At 43.7% G+C, this 19,202-nt stretch overlaps 1 pseudogene across 1 annotated transcript in view; it reads right to left on the reverse strand.

The window, feature by feature from the left end:
- Nucleotides 1-13,514: 13,514 nt before the first annotated feature.
- The window catches only part of LOC144768046 (epidermal differentiation-specific protein pseudogene), a 30,469-nt pseudogene continuing 24,781 nt past the window's right edge, over nt 13,515-19,202 (reverse strand). The window contains exon 3 of the transcript XR_013598431.1: nt 13,515-16,578. The product of XR_013598431.1 is annotated as an epidermal differentiation-specific protein pseudogene (transcript). The remainder of the gene's footprint in view (nt 16,579-19,202) is intronic.

Below are 19,202 nucleotides of genomic sequence, written 5' to 3' on the forward strand. Positions count from 1 at the left end.
ACCAACAGAAAATCATGACGCGGAAACAAGAAAAATTTGAACGCGACGAAAATGATTATAGCCAAGGCCGTGTCCTAACTTTCGCGAAGAAATATGATGCACCGCGAAAGGCCATGAACCAGGGAACCTTGGCAACCCCTACATCAAGTGTAGCGACCTCAGAATCAGATGCCACAGCCGAGTAATCAGGTGATGAACAGCGAGATCGAGGAAACGAACGAGGGAGAGGGGCTGTTCCTTTTCACATAGAGTTCCAACTGATCAGACAGAATTGGCTGAGGGGAGGGAAGAACAAACCCCCAGAGCATCGAGAAGAAGAAGAACCCGGAGATCAGGGGGCGGCGGCAAAAGGAAGAGGAAGAGGGCGAGCGAAACCTCAGACCCGATCCTACCGCAGCAACAAGAAGAAGTAATGGGCAAAACACAGACTGAGGTGACCAATCTAACGGTGGTCAATCTCATGGACCAACCCCTTACAGCGGAACAACACGAATTACTGATTCTAGGTCTCACCTTTTGTCCTAACACCAACCTGGAGTACACGCAAACCAAAATCGATCTTTTTTGGTTCACCAGGAGATTAAAACTGTATAAACACTTCAAATTGAGGCCACACATTAAGTCAACATCAAAACAAGGAACAAGACTAACAGCCACAGATGCTCTGACTGGCAAGGATATGTCCTGTATGGAAGCTATGGAAGCCTTAAGAACTGAGATGGATGATGATGACGTCATGGGAATGGATATGGTACAAAGGGCAGAACGGCAGGGGATTGAACAGGAACGAGATGAGAGCAATTTTAAACCCCGTTCCACATTTGTTCCCCAGTCACCATGGGACGCTATTGATGCTTTCTCAGAGGCCATCACCATGGAACTGGTTAAGCAGAGAAAGGATACCACTGTAAAATCATGTAACATCACAGAGCCACAAGAAAGAGCGTTGAAAGATCGTATGAACAATAAGAAAATCATCATAAAACCCTCAGATAAAGGGGGTAATGTTGTATTGATGACAAGAGATTTTTATCGGGATGAAGCAATGAGACAACTCTCCGATATAAAGTACTACTCCATCACCACCAGGATTGTATATGAAACGAGCATCAGAGAATATGATGATTTGGTTCTAAAATGGTATAACCTCTCTATGCTGGGTAAGGATGAATACATCTTCCTGCGCAGCAACAAACCCATGATACCAACTTTCTATCACCTGCCCAAGCTACATAAAAACAATACCCTTCCCCCGGGTCGTCCTATCGTAGCTTCCATAGATGGACTAACTGAAAACATATCTAAATTTGTGGACAATTACATCTTTCCACTAGTGTTGGAATTGAAGTCCTACATCAAAGATACCAAAGACTTTTTGAGTAAGGTGGACATGATGAAGTGGGAATCGGACTATCTATTTCTGGTGATGGATATCACCAGCCTCTATACCATCATTGAACATACTCATGGACTGGCCGCTATGGAACACTATCTAGGCAAAAGGCAAATACGCTTTGCACATCACAACATCATGTTAATAGAATTTGCGCAATTTTGCCTGATACATAACATTTTTCTGTTTGAGGATAGGTTCTATAGACAGACCTCTGGTACGGCGATGGGCACCTGCTTCGCTCCCAGCTATGCAAACTTATTTGTTGGCTGGTGGGAGGAGCAGGTGCCCAGGAGCTGGAAGGACGGCCAGGAGAGCGGCAGAGTGGTACATTGGTACCGCTACATTGATGACTTATTCATCGTGTGGCAGGGTACCAAAGACATGGCAGAGAATTACATCAGATCTCTTAATGATAACATCTACAACATACACCTATCTGGTACAATTAGCGGGGTGGCAGCCAACTATTTTGATCTACGGGTGTATGTTGAAAATGGCCATGTCCATACCTCTCTGTACCACAAGGAAACAGCGGGTAACTCTATCCTCTGCGCTAAAAGTGGACATCCACCAAAACTCATCAAGAGTATCCCTTATGGGGAACACTTGAGGATCAAGAGGAATAGTACCCAGGACCGGGAATTTGAGGCGGCCGCCTCGGACTGCCTGGCACGTTTCCGCCTAAGGGGATATGATGAGCCACTCCTACTTAACACTCTCAAAAAAGTCAGGAAGATCTCTAGGCAGGATTTGCTCAAAGATAAACCCAAGGAATCGAAAATCTCTAAAAAATATACTTTTAGAATGATAACACCTTATTCTACGGGTGCTGACAAACTTCGAGCAATGATGCAGAAAAACTGGCATATCTTATTAACCGATGAGGTATTGAAGGAAGATCTCCCACCACACCCATTAGTGACCTTTAGCAAGGCTAGGTCCTTGGGGGACATGTTGGTACATAGCCATTTGGAAATGCCAACTGCTGAAACTAATACTCTGAGGGCAATGAGTGGGTTTTTTCCATGTGGCAAATGTAAAGCTTGCGCCAACAGCCGCAGGGTGCTCTATTATGATATACCTGATGCAGGCAGGACCAATAAAATTCATAAATTTATCACGTGTAGCACTACCTATGCCGTGTACTGCCTAGTCTGCCCTTGTGGTTTACGTTATATCAGGAGCACAATTAACCAACTGAAATTGAGAGTGCTAGAACATCTAAGGGCAATTGATAAGGTAGACCCCTCGTATCCGGTGGCCCGACATTTTGCCGTGTGTCACAAGAAGGATAGAACCAAATTGAGATTCTTTGGGATAGACCATGTTCCACACTGCCCACGGGGTGGGGACAGACTTAGAAGGCTGCGATGCCTTGAATCAAGGTATATCATCGATCTGTCCACCAAGCATCCGAAAGGCATGAATAGCGGGGAGGAACTGGCAATACACTTAGATAAATAATGACTAACAGCTATAACATCTCCAAAAATCGAGTGTTTTGTTCTACTCTGCCTATACCCCGGCTGTATTATGTGGGATATTGATACACTACTATTTACAACCTATATCATTGCCCTTAACTGAGATATGACCGTTTTCTTTGCATTTCTACTGTATATATATGTATATATATTTCTTTGCCTTACATATGATCTTCCCATTATTAAGTATCACTACAGTTCACCTGATGATTCGATGTTTTTATCTGGTATTGATTAAGTACTATCACTATTTCCCTAGCTCTATGATGAAATTTGAACATGAGTACGAAATGTTTCTTCTATTCGTTTATTGTCTTTCAGTTTCGTGTTTCTCCTTTTATAGTGTCAGGAGCATGGTAACCTCCGCTTTATGATGGACATCTCATTATTTGTAGTTATGTATAATTTATCAAATCTGATGAATGATTCTGTACAAATCATGTTATGATATGTGCTGAACACCCATATGCAGTTCATAATGCTATATTTATCATTTTTTGTGTTTGCTGGCTGGTGGTCAACTCCATCATTAGGGACATTAGCCGATCCACGGCTTCATTGTTTTCAGACCCCTCTTTTCTTGAGAATACTCCGATTCACGGAGGTATCAAACATATTCCAAGATGGCGCCTATTATGGTGTCAGAAGGGATAGTCACTTGTTGGTGTTGTTTACCATTGCTAGCACACTCGCATTTAAACCGGAACTGCACAGGACCGGTAAGAAACACCGAGGAAGGCCATTGCCGAAACGTTTGCTTGCTGAATAAAAACACTGTATTCTGCTATCTGCCCGAGTGCTGTCCTCCTTTCCCTAGCGCGTGAGGATTGTGAGCGAGAGATATTTATATATATATATATATAATTATATATATATATATATATATATATATCTAGATCTGTATCGGAATTTTTGGTTTCAGTTTTATAGAAAGTTTATATTTATAACATATAAACACATAATAAAGAGAGATGAGACATTATGAGAAACCGTATTTATCTATATGATATTAGTTCAATGCTTTGTGTTCCCTTTTCACTTTTTCCGCAAGAGTAGTTCTCCCTGTCTCCTGCCTCTTTTTTCTCTTTCCTTTTCCTAATGTAGTGTATATAGCAAGTCCAATTGGTCGCACACTGCTTGTCCTGTCAGCGTGTTGCCCAAGAGCATTGTGGTCCATGAAGTAAGCATCAGCAGGTGCGCCTCTGCCAGGGTCTTGAGCAAAAAAATCATTGTCGCGTTGGCCATCCCTGGACACGTGTTTCGAGGTTGTTACCTCTTGTCAGCAGGGAATAGTCATATATGTAGGGGTGCTGCGTAGGCTGCCAAGAAATATCCTCAGGTCCGGTACCACTCGTGGCACGCAGGTGCGTAACCCGGGCTCGTCAGCCCCACCAGCTCAAGGGAGCTTGAATACAAAAGAGAGTCCAATTGGTCGCACACTGCTTGTCCTATCAGCGTGTTGCCCCAAAGCATTGTGGTCCATGAAGTAAGCATCAGCGGGTGTGCCTCTGCCAGGGTCTTGAGCAAAAAAATCATTCTCGCGTTGGCCATCCCTGGACACGTGTTTCGAGGTTGTTACCTCTCGTCAGCAGGGAATAGGCATATATGTAGGGGTGCTGCATAGGCTGCCAAAAAATATCCTCAGGTCCGGTACCACTCGTGGCACGCAGTTGCGTAACCCGGGCTCGTCAGCCCCATCAGCTCAAGGGAGCTTGAATACAAAAAAAAGTCCAATTGGTCGCACACTGCTTGTCCTATCAGCGTGTTGCCCCAAAGCATTGTGGTCCATGAAGTAAGCATCAGCGGGTGCGCCTCTGCCAGGGTCTTGAGCAAAAAAATAATTGTCGCGTTGGCCATCCCTGGACACGTGTTTCGAGGTTGTTACCTCTCGTCAGCAGGTAATAGGCATATATGTAGGGGTGCTGCGTAGGCTGCCAAAAAATATCCTCAGGTCCGGTACCACTCGTGGCACGCAGGTGCGTAACCCGGGCTCGTCAGCCCCACCAGCTCAAGGGAACTTGAATACAAAAGAAAGTCCAATTGGTCGCACACTGCTTGTCCTATCAGCGTGTTGCCCCAAAGCATTGTGGTCCATGAAGTAAGCATCAGCGGGTGCGCCTCTGCCGGGGTCTTGACCAAAAAAATCATTGTCGCGTTGGCCATCCCTGGACAGGTGTTTCGAGGTTGTTACCTCTCGTCAGCAGGGAATAGGCATATAGGTAGGGGTGCTGCGTAGGATACCAAACAATATCCTCAGGTCCGGTACCACTCGTGGCACGCAGGTGCGTAACCCGGGCTCGCCAGCCCCACCAGCTCACGGGAACTTGAATACAAAAGAAAGTCCAATTGGTCGCACACTGCTTGTCCTATCAGCGTGTTGCCCCAAAGCATTGTGGTCCATGAAGTAAGCATCAGCGGGTGCGCCTCTGCCAGGGTCTTGAGCAAAAAAATCATTGTCGCGTTGGCCATCCCTGGACACGTGTTTCGAGGTTGTTACCTCTCGTCAGCAGGGAATAGGCATATATGTAGGGGTGCTGCGTAGGCTACCAAAAAATATCATCAGGTCCGGTACCACTCGTGGAACGCAGGTGCGTAACCCGGGCTCGCCAGCCCCACCAGCTCAAGGGAGCTTGAATACAAAAGAAAGTCCAATTGGTCGCATACTGCTTGTCCTATCAGCGTGTTGCCCCAAAGCATTGTGGTCCATGAAGTAAGCATCAGCGGGTGTGCCTATGCCAGGGTCGTGAGCAAAAAAATCATTGTCGCGTTGGCCATCCCATGACACGTGTTTCGAGGTTGTATTCAAGCTCCCTTGAGATGGTGGGGCTGACGAGCCCGGGTTACGCACCTGCATGCCACGAGTGGTACCGGACCTGAGGATATTTTTGGGCAGCCTACGCAGCACCCCTACATATATGCCTATTCCCTGCTGACGAGAGGTAACAACCTCGAAACACGTGTCCAGGGATGGCCAACGCGACAGTGATTTTTTTGCTCAAGACCCTGGCAGAGGCGCACATGCTGATGCTTACTTCATGGACCACAATGCTTTGGGGCAACACGCTGATAGGACAAGCAGTGTGCAACCAATTGGACTTTCTTTTTTATTCAAGCTAACTTGAGCTGGAGGGGCTGACGAGCCCGGGTTACGCACCTGCGTGCCACGGGTGGTACCGGACCTGAGGATATTTTTTGGCAGCCTACGCAGCACCCCTACATATATGCCTATTCCCTGCTGATGAGAGGTAACAACCTCGAAACACGTGTCCAGGGATGGCCAACGCGACAGTGATTTTTTTGCTCAAGACCCTGGCAGAGGCGCACCCGCTGATGCTTACTTCATGGACCGCAATGCTTTGGGGCAACACGCTGATAGGACAAGCAGTGTGCGACCAATTGGACTTTCTTTTGTATTCAAGCTCCCTTGAGCTGGTGGGGCTGACGAGCCCGGGTTACGCACCTGCATGCCACGAGTGGTCCCGGACCTGAGGATATTTTTTGGCAGCCTACGCAGCACCCCTACATATATGCCTATTCCCTGCTGACGAGAGGTAACAACCTCGAAACACGTGTCCAGGGATGGCCAACGCGACAGTGATTTTTTTGCTCAAGACCCTGGCAGAGGCGCACCCGCTGATGCTTACTTCATGGACCACAATGCTTTGGGGCAACACGCTGATAGGACAAGCAGTGTGCGACCAATTGGACTTTCTTTTGTATTCAAGCTCCCTTGAGCTGGTGGGGCTGACGAGCCCGGGTTACGCACCTACGTGCCACGAGTGGTACCGGACCTGAGGATATTTTTTGGCAGCCTACGCAGCACCCCTACATATATGCCTATTCCCTGCTGACGGGAGGTAACAACCTCGAAACACGTGCCCAGGGATGGCCAACGGGACAGTGAATTTTTTTGCTCAAGACCCTGGCAGAGGCGCACATGCTGATGCTTACTTCATGGACCACAATGCTTTGGGGCAACACGCTGATAGGACAAGCAGTGTGCAACCAATTGGACTTTCTTTTGTATTCAAGCTCCCTTGAGCTGGTGGGGCTGACGAGCCCAGGTTACGCACCTGCGTGCCACGAGTGGTACCGGACCTGAGGATATTTTTTGGCAGCCTACGCAGCACCCCTACATATATGCCTATTCCCTGCTGATGAGAGGTAACAACCTCGAAACACGTGTCCAGGGATGGCCAACACGACAGTGATTTTTTTGCTCAAGACCCTGGCAGAGGCGCTCCCGCTGATGCTTACTTCATGGAACACAATGCTTTGGGGCAACACGCTGATAGGACAAGCAGTGTGCGACCAATTGGACTTTCTTTTGTATTCAAGCTCCCTTGAGCTGGTGGGGCTGACGAGCCCGGGTTACGCACCTGCGTGCCATGAGTGGTACCGGACCTGAGGATATTTTTTGGCAGCCTACGCAGCACCCCAACATATATGCCTATTCCCTGCTGACGAGAGGTAACAACCTCGAAACACGTGTCCAGGGATGGCCAACACGACAGTGATTTTTTTTGCTCAAGACCCTGGCAGAGGCGCATCCGCTGATGCTTAATTCATGGACCACAATGCTTTGGGGCAACACTCTGATAGGGCAAGCAGTGTGCGACCAATTGGACTTTCTAGTGTATATTGCAGTAAGAGGGTCCAAGTGAGAAGATTTTGAACCGGCATACTTTCCTGAACATAATGTACTATACTAAACACTTTAAACCTTGAGGAAAATAGGGTGCTGCAGGGTAGGAGGGAGCAGGATGGGGGCGAGACATTAACCTTGCCATACACCCGGCAAGAGTAAGGAAGGAGGGGTTTTCCAGGGGTGGGGGGAAGTAGGCGGGGCACAGGGGGGGGAGGGGGAAAGCAATAAAATTCCTCAGGAGTCAGACCTCATAAAAGCTAGAAAATCAGTCTGTTTTATAAGTTTTCCATCATTAGATATGCGGTATAGCCAAGTTCTTGGCAGTGCAGTTCCTATGTTAGAAAAAAAGAATATAAAAAAAAATGTAGGGAGATGGCCAAAATGGAGAGGGAAAGAAGGGAAGAAAAAAGATGATCTCCATTAACTTTCTATCCTGGAATGTTAACGGCCTGCGTGTAAGGAGTCGAAGGCATAAAATTCTACAACACTTGAGAGACTCCCCTGCGCAGGTCATTGTCATTCAGGAGACACATTTACTTAAAGCAGAGATCGGCGAGATTCTAAGGAAACAAAGATGAATAGAAAAGTTTCTATGCACGGACCAAACAGCCAATATCAGAGGGATACTAATAATTTTCAAAAAACCGATAAAAGTCCACATTCTGGATTATAAGGAAGCTCATAGCGGGAGATGGCTGATTTCGAGAATAGTAGTGGAGAGTACATTTTTGACGCTGGTAGGTTACTATGGGCCGAATCAAGACTACCCCTCCCATTTGAAAGCAATACAGAACCATCTTATACTCTCTCAGGATCCAGTTATCTGGGTCGGCGATTTCAATATTGTGCTTAACCCTCTTTTAAATAAGTCCTCTAAGTCAAGAGCTGCTGTTTCATCTAAAGCAAGGGTGGCGCTGTTGGATATAATGGAAAACCTGGGTCTAGCCGACGTATGGAGGGAAAGGGCAGGAAATAAACTGGGGGTTTCTTTTCAAAACTTGAAGTACAAACATAAATCAAGAATTGACTATGCTTTTTTTAGTTATAGTTTAAAAGATTCCCTTACGAGGTTGGATTACCTCCCTTTGCACATGTCTGATCATATGGCTATAACATTCAACCTCCAAAGGGTCAAGTATAAGAAAGAATCACCCTGGTCTTTCGACCGAACGATCCTACTAGAAGAGGAGGAAACAAACTTTTTAATATCGGAGGCAAAGATTTTTTTGGAACTAAATTTGTACTCGGCAGACATCAACATAGTCTGGGATGCCATGAAGGCTTATATGAGGGGTTGTATAACCAATAGAGCCACTCATAGAAGGAAATTGTACCGGGAAAAAATCCTAAATATCGAGCAGGAGCTCGCCAAAGTAGATCAGCAGTAGGGTTCCGCCATGGCATCTCCGGGTGTGGTAGAAAAACAGGCCAACTTAAGAGGTCAGCTAGAAATTATATTACAATAACGTTTAACTAAGAGATGGGAGGCCAGCAAAATCTCGCATTTTGAATTCGGGGAAGCAGCGGGAAAGGTCCTTGCATGGAAAGTTAAAGCAGAACAGGCAAGAAAGTACATTAAAGAGATAAAATGTGAAGGAGAGACCATCACTAGGAGCTCGGATCGAGAGATAGGGTCTGCTTTTCAAGAATTTTTCCAAGAGATTTATACGGAGGAGTTCAGAGACGACCCGGTGGCCAGGGGTAGGTGGCTAGATAGCATTGCCTTGCCCTACTTGCAAACATCACAAAGGGTCTATTTGGAGAGAGAGATCTCAGAGGAAGAGGTGGGAAAAGCGATCAGTCACTTGAAGAAGGGGAAAGCGGCGGGTCCTGATGGGCTACCCGGGGAACTTTATCGGGGGTTAGGCTCTGCCAGAGTTCTAGCATTGACAACTCTTTTTAATGGCATTCTTCTGAGAGGGAAAAACCCACCTGACTCCTGGAATGAAGCCATAATCGTTCTTATTCCATAGCTGGGTAAAAATCTCTTGGAGTGTGGATCCTATAGACCAATTTCCCCCCTAAACAACGATTACAAGATTTTTACATCTATCTTGGCAACTAGATTGGGGGAGGTAATTGGTTCAATAATCCACTCAGATCAAAGGGGCTTCATAAGGGGGCGCCAGCTGGCTGATCACACTCGAGATTTAGTGGGGGCGATCGATATTGCAACTACATTTTCTCTTCCACTGGCCACCCTGACTTTAGACGCCACCAAAGCCTTTGATAGGGTCAACTGGCCCTATCTGGCGGAGGTGATGAAAAGGTTTGGGTTGGGGGAGACCTACTGTCGGACCATCGTAAAACTGAATAGGGCTCCCACGGCCCGACTGCTGGTCAACGGCGTTCTAACAGATCCGATAAAAATTACCAGAGGCACCAGGCAGGTTTGCCCGCTCTCACCCCTTTTATTTAATCTTTATATTGAGACGTTTGCCCAAGTTCTGAGAGAGGAAGTCGATATTCACCCTTTCGCATTCGGCGAATGGGAGAAACGGATAGCTCTTTATGGGGATGATATTTTGGTTTATACTTCAGATCCACAGAGAGCTTTCCCGATTGTAATCAAAAAGGCAGAGGAGTTTGGACAAATCTATGGCTATGACATCAATGCTAGTAAAACTGAGATTATGTGCTGGAACGTCCCTAATGTACAACTACCAGTTGTAACATCTATGAGATACTTGGGAATACGTATTACTCAAGAAATAGGTAATCTGGCACAGACCAATTTAGATCGGGTTGCTATAGAGTGCAGGAAACTTTTAAAATCTTGGTCATTTCTGCCACTCTCCATTTGGCAGAACAAACCTAGTTAAAATGCCCATCCTTCCAAAGTTTACCTTTATTTTTAATTCTATTCCTTTGACGTTTGACCGAAAAACATTGGAAAAATGTCAACGAGAGATAAATTCATTTATTTGGAATTATAAAACAGTTAGGTTGTCTTGGAAGAAGTTGAGGAGGAGGAGGAGGATGGAAAAGGGAGGGTTAGCATTGCCAGATTTGCTGTACTCTGCATGGGCCTTTCAGTTGACATATTCCAGGATGCTCCTTAAAACTCTAGTAACATCATCTATGGGGGCTATGTTTACGGCCATGTTGAGAGGAGTGGATATCCCACTGGATGGATTTCTATTTAAATTTGGAGAAATGAAATACTTCAAGAAAGTCAGATTAAAGACTTTGCAGTCCGTTATAACAAACTGGGTGCAGATCAAAAAGAACATCGGGTTACACTACTACTCCAACTTCGCCCCGGTGTGGGATTCTCCAGGGCTGCCTCCATGTATGCAGGAAAGTCTGGCCATCCCGTTAAAAGAGGCAGGGATAATTAGATGGGGCGAGCTACTGGTGGATGGGAGGATACATGACTGGGAGTCATTGAGGGATAAGGTGGGCTCAGCCCTTTCTAGGTTCAAGTATATACAGCTAGACAGTTGGGCTCGAGCAGTAAATAGGAGGGGCCCTCAACTGGGGAAACATAGTCAGCTCGAACAACAACTGGTGGAAAAGCGAGAAGGGGCTAAAGAGGTGGCAATCTGGTACTGGAATATGGTGGAGGAGGCGGATGGGGATTTCACTTTACCGGATAAGTTATGGGGAAATGAGATGGCCCTTCAGTGCGAGGATTTATGGATGAGATCATTTTCCTTTCTCTATAAACTAGTGAAGTCAGCTTGGTTAAGACGTAATCATTTGTTCACTTTGCACCGGGCTTACTTTTCACCCTTAAGGTTATCAAAATTCCTGCCAGGGAATAAATGTAATAAATTTAATTTTGCGGCAGCCTCAGATATACATATGTTTATGGAGTGTCCCGACATTAAACTGTTTTGGGAAGAAGTAAAGGTTACAATGGAATCGATCTTATGTATATCTTTGAATATAACTCTTCCACTAATAATTTTTGGACTGGTGGAAAATGTAACCGGGCAGGCAAAGTGCATTCTTTTTTATTCTATAATCCTGGCTAGGCGACAAATATGTAAATTCTGGGTCGAGGCTAAAGCTCCATCGCATGCAGCCTGGTTAACATCGTTGTATGAAACCTCAAACAATGACCTGGGAAGTTCGTGTAGTAATTGAAATCTGTCTTTCTGGGATTTGCTAACTAACTGGAGATAGGATTGCCGGGGGTTTTTTTTCCCGGGTCCTATGAATATGCCAATAAGTCTCCAGAGGCCTTGGGAACTGGTCCCTCTCGAAATGCAAATCCCGGGTCTGGCAGGTGGGAACAACACTGTTGACTGGAGTCTTTCCGTTTTTCTGCTTAAGAGGCAAGTCTCCCGCCCACTAGTGAATCGTGCCTGGTAAAGGTATTGAAGTTGAAAAGATCTTTCAAAGTACCTTAAGGCAGACACGCGTGGTGGTTGGCGCGTCCTTGTGGATGGAGGTTCTGGCAAATGAGGAAAAAAAAAATGCACTTTATATTCTTTTGTCCCTTTTACAATGTAGGTAGGACAAAGTTTATTCTCCCACTTTTAAAAAATAAGGGATACTTACAAACTAAGCCAGCTCTACTTTACCTGCAATTAATGGAACTTCCAGTGATCATGTTTGGTGTTGCAAATTTCCTTGTGGTATCAATTCGCTGCTGGAAAGCTAGATTGGCGAATATGATGATACAATAGTGCCATAATCTGTGATTTTTAAGTAATAATGAATTGATGTTTTTAATGTGGTATCCATTTTTAACTTATTTTTTAAACTGATGTAAATTTGGCATTATTTATTATTGTATAGTATACTTTTATGATGTTTATATATCGAATAAAGTGCTTTTGACTTGACTGACTATATCTTGTTGCAATTTTTAATGCATTGAATCCCATGATAGATATCTTGATAAATAATGAATTTGATCTGTAATATTTCTGGCAGAGTGTTATATATTTTTTGTTCTGTTATACTGCATGATGGCAATTTAGTCCTCTAATACATTGTATTTGTTTCTATATAATTATCTGTGAGTAGTTTTGTTATGTTTTCTCAATATATTTTGGTAGCTCAATGTTTCTGTAAGCAATATTTTCATCTACAACTGTACAAAGTTTTAATTCATACAAATGAACAATGCTTCTATTCATAGTAGCAGTTTCTAGAGTGAAGGCGCATCGTCTCAATCATATGGGCCAACGTGATTAAACAATTCACTGGAAGCAGTTCAGATTGTGGAGGGTGCACTGTACATTCCAAACAGATGTTGTGACTGTAGATCCAAACTATTATAAACACCTGGATACCTTGGGTTTGTATTAACGCATAACAATTCAGTCACTAAATTAAGCCTGCTGTTACAAGACTAGACACTGTGGTATCCTGTCATCCACTGGTAGTTACAAAAAGATGCAGATGATCTGGCACCTGGTGTGAGCGGGGCAGCTGCACCTTGTGGCAGATACATTTATACCCAGGAGCTGCACCCATGCAGTCAGTGTCCAGACTGGATCAGAGAGAGGGCAGATCCAACAAAAATACTCTTCTGGAGCAATAACTGGGCAGTTGAGGCAATGTCTTGGAATATAAGGATTGAAGTGAGATGGAGCATTTGAGTCTGTACTTGGGAATATGAGGACCACATTTTAGAAGAAAATGACTGTTCTGCTACGATTTGCTTGCCCTTAGTCTATTATATTTGCAGCTTTTACTTACCATGGCAGGACCATAGTTAATTTATAACCTTTTATCTGTTTTAGTATAATTATTGTTACCATGTTATTATTGTACGTTTTGTTGATGTTGAGTGATGTCACTTCCTGTATTATCATCAGGCCCAAAGGTTGAGTAGAGCAACTTCTTGTGATGCCATCAGAGTCAAAGTTCATGTGTGGTAATTTCCTCTGCTATCATGAGGAGAGAGGTGAAAGTAACTGAAGTCATTTTTGCTACCCAGGCACTTTGGTAAACAACCAGTATTTCAGTGCTGTGATGGTGACAATGAAGTTTTCCAATTTAAAATAGTGATCGCACAACTGCACTCTTGAACTGTTGAAAATTGTGATTTATTCGTTCTCAACCAGAAACAGATATAATCATACAGGAAATGAATACATTGATCATTGACTAGATTCCCATATAGGAGAAAAATCCACAACAGAAAGTAACCCTTATTTCACACAAATGTACAAAAATGTACTTTGTCTATTTCATTTCATGGGGTGTTATTTGTTTAGATTTAAAAGAAGTACACATATATTCTACTTAAACCAGCTAAAATATAATATAATGAGAAAAAAAGTGGCAAACAATCTAAAGTCGAGTAATCCAGTACGGCTGCACTTAAATATTCCTCCATTCAGGGATGCAGCTACCAACGGAGCAGCAGGTGCAATTGCACCTGGAGCTAGGATCCAGCAGGGCATTCTGCACCAGAAATATCACCGTTTTTTTTTCCACAAAAGGGGTCATTTTTGATGCTTGCGTTTGAGCCCTACGGTGACCTTGTTATGCCACTGTCTCATTGATTGGATGAATATTGACATATATTAATGTACTTCAGTGGCACCTGCCGGGAACTCATAAAATCATTCCAGGAAGGCATTAGCCTATTGGCGTGCTCTGCAGCTACACATTCCAATCAAGGGTAGGAAGTGGGCATTCCAGGCAGGGTTAGTGATGTTTATGGGCATTCACAAGTTCTTCTTCTTCCTCTTTCTTGTCTGGACAGAGTTGTAGATCAGCCATGTGAGAAGAGGAATTATCATCTGGAAATGTGCTGGGATTGTAGGTTTCCAAGGATGAAAACAAAATCAAAAATATGTATTTGCACAGGGACTTCTATTCTCTCTGTGTAGAGTGCGCTGCTATGGGTAACACTGCAGAGGAGTGGGATATATCTGTGAATGTCACATGACCATCCAATGATTGGAAATTCTATACCGGGACCATGCATATTCCTGGAAAAAATGTAAGCTTTCAAGAAAGCTGTAAATCTACAATTTAATGTATGTGTAAATCTACGAGTACAGCTTTAGGTCCTTCTTTGTGAATTGGTCTAAAATTCTTCAAGTGTGCTTTTCTGATATTGAAAACCATAGAGATGGTCCTACTCACCCAGGGACTTATGCTCTTGCTTCCAGTATTTGGCTGATACAAAAACATTGAGCAGGGCACCAGTAATCTAATATATAGTACATCAACTAAAGCCTTTGGGACAGATGTTCGACTACAGAGAACAGTAACACACAGTCAGAGTATGGATTTAACTCCTGTTATGTGGACAGCAGATGATTACATGTGCAGCTCTGACAATTGGGTTCTAGGGTATGAATTAGTCTGAATTGCACAAGTTTTCAGCAAGAGATTTTTCAAGCAGAGATGCTTAGGGGATATATATATAAATATATATATAGCATGGAGTAATGCTATGTGCTGTACAACATATCCATTGTTGCTGCAATGAAACAAAATGGGCAGACAATTGTCCTAGCAGAGTTTCTGCTGAGAGCAGACAGACATTGATGCAGCAGTAGACATCAGTAGCAAGGTATGGCACACCTGCAGGCACAAGCGAATCACTGCCGCAAAGCACCTCAAGTGTGCAGTCAGCTTGAAGTGCATCATAAATGCACACTGGCCAATCACAGCACAGCCTTAAGGTATAAAACATCCAGCCATACATCAGTACCCCAGTGACTGCCGTTGAGAGGTTAGAGTATAGCCTTGTCTTTCTGCTTCGGGGATACAGTCTTACTGCTATGCAGCAATGACAACCAATGACCCAGTTCATATATGCCATTGGTTGATATTCTTGTAAGGGGTCAGCATTCATTGTGAACCTACCAGAAAAAAAACAAATTTTATGTCATTGAGCATTAGTTGGGTCCTAGGACGACTGCCTGCGATCTAATGATGTTTTGTGAAATATGGTGTGTGAAAATGAAAGCCCTAAAAGAATCCTTTAAATATTTCTCAGTTTAAAAAAAAGCACAAATAGCAAATCAATGTTGAGGTAAAGCCCCTAACAAGAAGAAGGTGTGGCAGGTACTACTTTTTACTAATGGTTTCAGATTCCACATCTATGTAGATATCTGTGCCAGAATCACAGCGGTATGTGCCATATTCAGTCACCGTCTTACTCCCCTGGAAAATTTTCAGCTCCACTGGAACTGAGATGGTAACCTCCTTGCTCATGAAACTGACTGTTATTTTTGTGCGTGGCGGTACCTTCATCGGCACACTTAACTCTGCCTTCTTCCTCGTGGTGACTGCCTCAACCTCATCTTTCTTTACTGAGAAGGTGTTGGACGCCTCTGCTGAAATATTGGCCACTCCTCCCAGGCTAAATTCAGCACCCACCCTGATTGAAGACTCATTGCTGAATTCAAAGCTATGGGAGACATATTTCTCATACTCTTTGCAAGAAGCAGCAGTGAACTCCTGCTCACTGTCTGTGTTGTTGACGTAAAAATACTGATCTGCCTGAATGTTCTTTTCACTCTCTATCTTTTTCTTGCCCCACAGAAGTGTGGCGGTCACAGAGGCTTTCCCACGGCGCAAAGGATACACATGGGATACTTGATCGTTGAAACCAATATCACAGTAGTTTGCCAGATATTCACCAGTCCTGGCTACAAAATACCTCCCCCCTCTATTTGGATGCTCGTACAGAAGCCAAGCTCCACTCTGGACTCTGTGGGAGGATATCTTATCATTCATGTTTCCAAACATTAGATTGGTCTCTTGAGTCAGAACTGTTTGACTACCAGCGGCATTGGGATGCTCATAGACTGTGATCTTTGGATTGGTCAGGTCATCAGTGATCAGCCTCAGAGAAGATGCCTTGTCATTCATGTCAAGCGAAGGATGTTCTCCCTCCTCTAGGAGAATGAACCCTCCTTGGTAGTTTGGATGCTCGTACATTAGCCATGGCTGCCCCACCACCTTCACAGATGAGATGCAGTCTCCGAAGTTCTCCAATACCAGATTCACAACATCTGCTGTAAATGTTCTACTGAGCCCCTTGAACTGGCCATTTTCATAGACAGTGATGGTGTTCATGGCGATCAGCTATGAAGTTTCCAATGTGTTTTCTGTAGCTGACCCTGTGATACAAAACAACAGCTGGTCAGTGGAGAAACATCATACGTGATTGTGTGAAAACTCACAGCACTGTCTCCTCTTTTTAAAAAGGAAATAAGGTATATTTTGATGCCAATGTTCAATCTATTGTATGATTACTTAGTTAACTTATAAGTTACATAAAACACAAATACCACAGTGTGAGAGAACACGACAATAAACACTCCTAAAATAACATAACTTTCTTATATGAGAACATATTTTACAGCACTATATGATTAAAACAAAACTTTAATGCAGTGCATTAGAAAATTCTGATCACAACTGCTTCCCCTTTTTCCTTAAAATCATTACATTTTGATAGTGCATGCTAATGATATATATGCAGCGGGTCATGATGGTGCGGAAGGAAGTAATAATGAAATTCCACAGGACTCGGGACGTTAATGTGTAAAGTGTACTGACTGGTAGTGTACAGCTAAAGTATAGAGCTAAGGTGCAAAATAACAAGCCTAAATGTGAAGTGCAGATAACATAATGAAGAATCATATGCAGGAACTGCACAAGGTCTGTGCTTTATAAGGCACAGATTTCTCGGTATTTTACTAGGCATAATGACACAACCCCTAAAGCTAAAGTCCAAAGAACACTGCCTGAAGGAATTTGTGTATTTTTATGTGCAGAAAACAAATTATAAAGTCATATATGGAAATGATACAGTGTCAACAATTTTCAAGACTTCATAAATAAGGTGCTTATGTGCCTAGGAGAGTACGACTCAAGGTCATACTGAGCTTGATGACACAAACCATAAATGCAAAGTGTGGTGTCTTTTAAAGTTCATTTTGTAAAGTGTGGATGGCTTTATGAAGTGTCGTATACAGAGGCTACAAGTGCCTAGGAGATTATGGCTCATGATCCTACTGGGCATGGTGACACAACCCATAGAGCCAAAGTGCAGTGCATTAAAATGTATGTTTGATAAAATGGCAATTATGTGGTGACAGGTCCATACAGAATGTACCAACGGTCTCCAATTTGTTGTCCGAGGCAGCAGAATTGATCAAGATTTGTTGCAACAACGGGCCTTACAGTTAAGATGTCATGTGCCTAGGATAGTGTGACTTCCAAAGTGCAGCCAGCCTCATAAGTATTCTTGTGGGGGCGACATCTCAAGATCAAGCCGGTCATGATGGCTGATAGGGGACCACAGCAGATTAGGTTCTAGTTGTATGTACAAATTGAGGTCTATGTTATTCAGATACAAAGTTCCGTAGTTTGTAAAGACCCAGCAACAGGGTCACTCAATGCTTGTTACTTCAATACAAAGCCCATTTAATGTAATGTTACCAACAGTGGGAGATGAACCCCAAAGTGTGAAGGCTGTAGACTATTCATGTTCTTTAACAAGTTTCGGTCTTGGATTACGAATTTCCCAAACTTGGCCTTGTCTGCCACTGACTCCATGCTGTACAAAAGAGGGACGACCTCTTTGGCCGACTGAATCCCACACTGTAAGTAGGCCTCAGTAGGAGTCAGCGGGGATGTTGCAATTCCGGACTGCAGGGGATTATGTGTGTCAAGGATTCTCTTCTGGAGTTACATTGTCTACAACTGTTGATATTATCAATGGATTTCCAAGTTGGGTTCAAATCTCTGATTGGAAGCAGGACTAATGTAGCAAAAAGTATAAGTTTTAAAATGTGCTTTTATACTGCTTGATGGAGATGGGACTTGGCTGAGCTGTGCAGTTGTGGCGCCATGAAAAGCCCGGGTAGGGAGGTCTTCTATGTCCACTTCTAATAAACAATGTCACATTTGTTTTTTATTGCGGTTTTAATGCAAGAATAAATAATCAAATTGTTGTCCCAGTCCTCCCCTGCAAGTTGTAGATATTCTTTAGCTACCACCAGATTATTGGCCCTGGGCTAGTTTGTAGATGTAAAAATTATTTTTATTATGGCCTTCATGGTGTTGTTGGGGGCAGCTGTTGCCTGAAAATAGTATTTAGCAAGAATTGCCTAGCTTTCCTGGTTTTGTTGCACCAGCCAAAGGTATTCCTTGTGTGAGATGGAAAGTGGAATATCTTCTTGTAGACTTTGCACTGGATCTTTTCTATGGCAGTGCCCATCATGCCGGGAAATGTTTGCTGAGCATAGTTGAGGGCAGGGAGAAGTTTGGCACAAACCATCCTCCGAATGGCAGTAGTTGTGGGGCTGTCAAATATTGAGTTTAATATGCACAAGGCTTATGTTGCCAATATTGCTTTGCTTTTTATTTTGTTTAGCTGCAAAGTCAGTCAGCCAGTTTCACATAGTCGTGCTTCCAGATAGACATAATGTTGAACACAGTCCAACCTCAGTGGCCCCAACTGGTAAGCCTCTTCTTAGGATATCTCCAGAAAATTTCTACTTTTATTTAACTCCCATTAGCCACAAGCTCATTCCTGAGATTGTATATGTTCAGGGTATTGAGGGCTTTTTGCAGACCAGATTTTGCATGGTTGAACAGTACTAGATCGTCTGCATATTATATGAGTGGAAGTCTCCAGTCTCCAATTTTAGGGATGACTAGGTTGGCTTCTGCTAAGGCTGGGCCTAGATTTGCGGTGTAAAGATTGAATAGCAGTGGTTCCAGCACAAAGCTC

The sequence above is a fragment of the Lissotriton helveticus genome, chromosome 7 (assembly GCF_964261635.1).
Source record: "Lissotriton helveticus chromosome 7, aLisHel1.1, whole genome shotgun sequence".
NCBI lineage: Eukaryota > Metazoa > Chordata > Amphibia > Caudata > Salamandridae > Lissotriton > Lissotriton helveticus.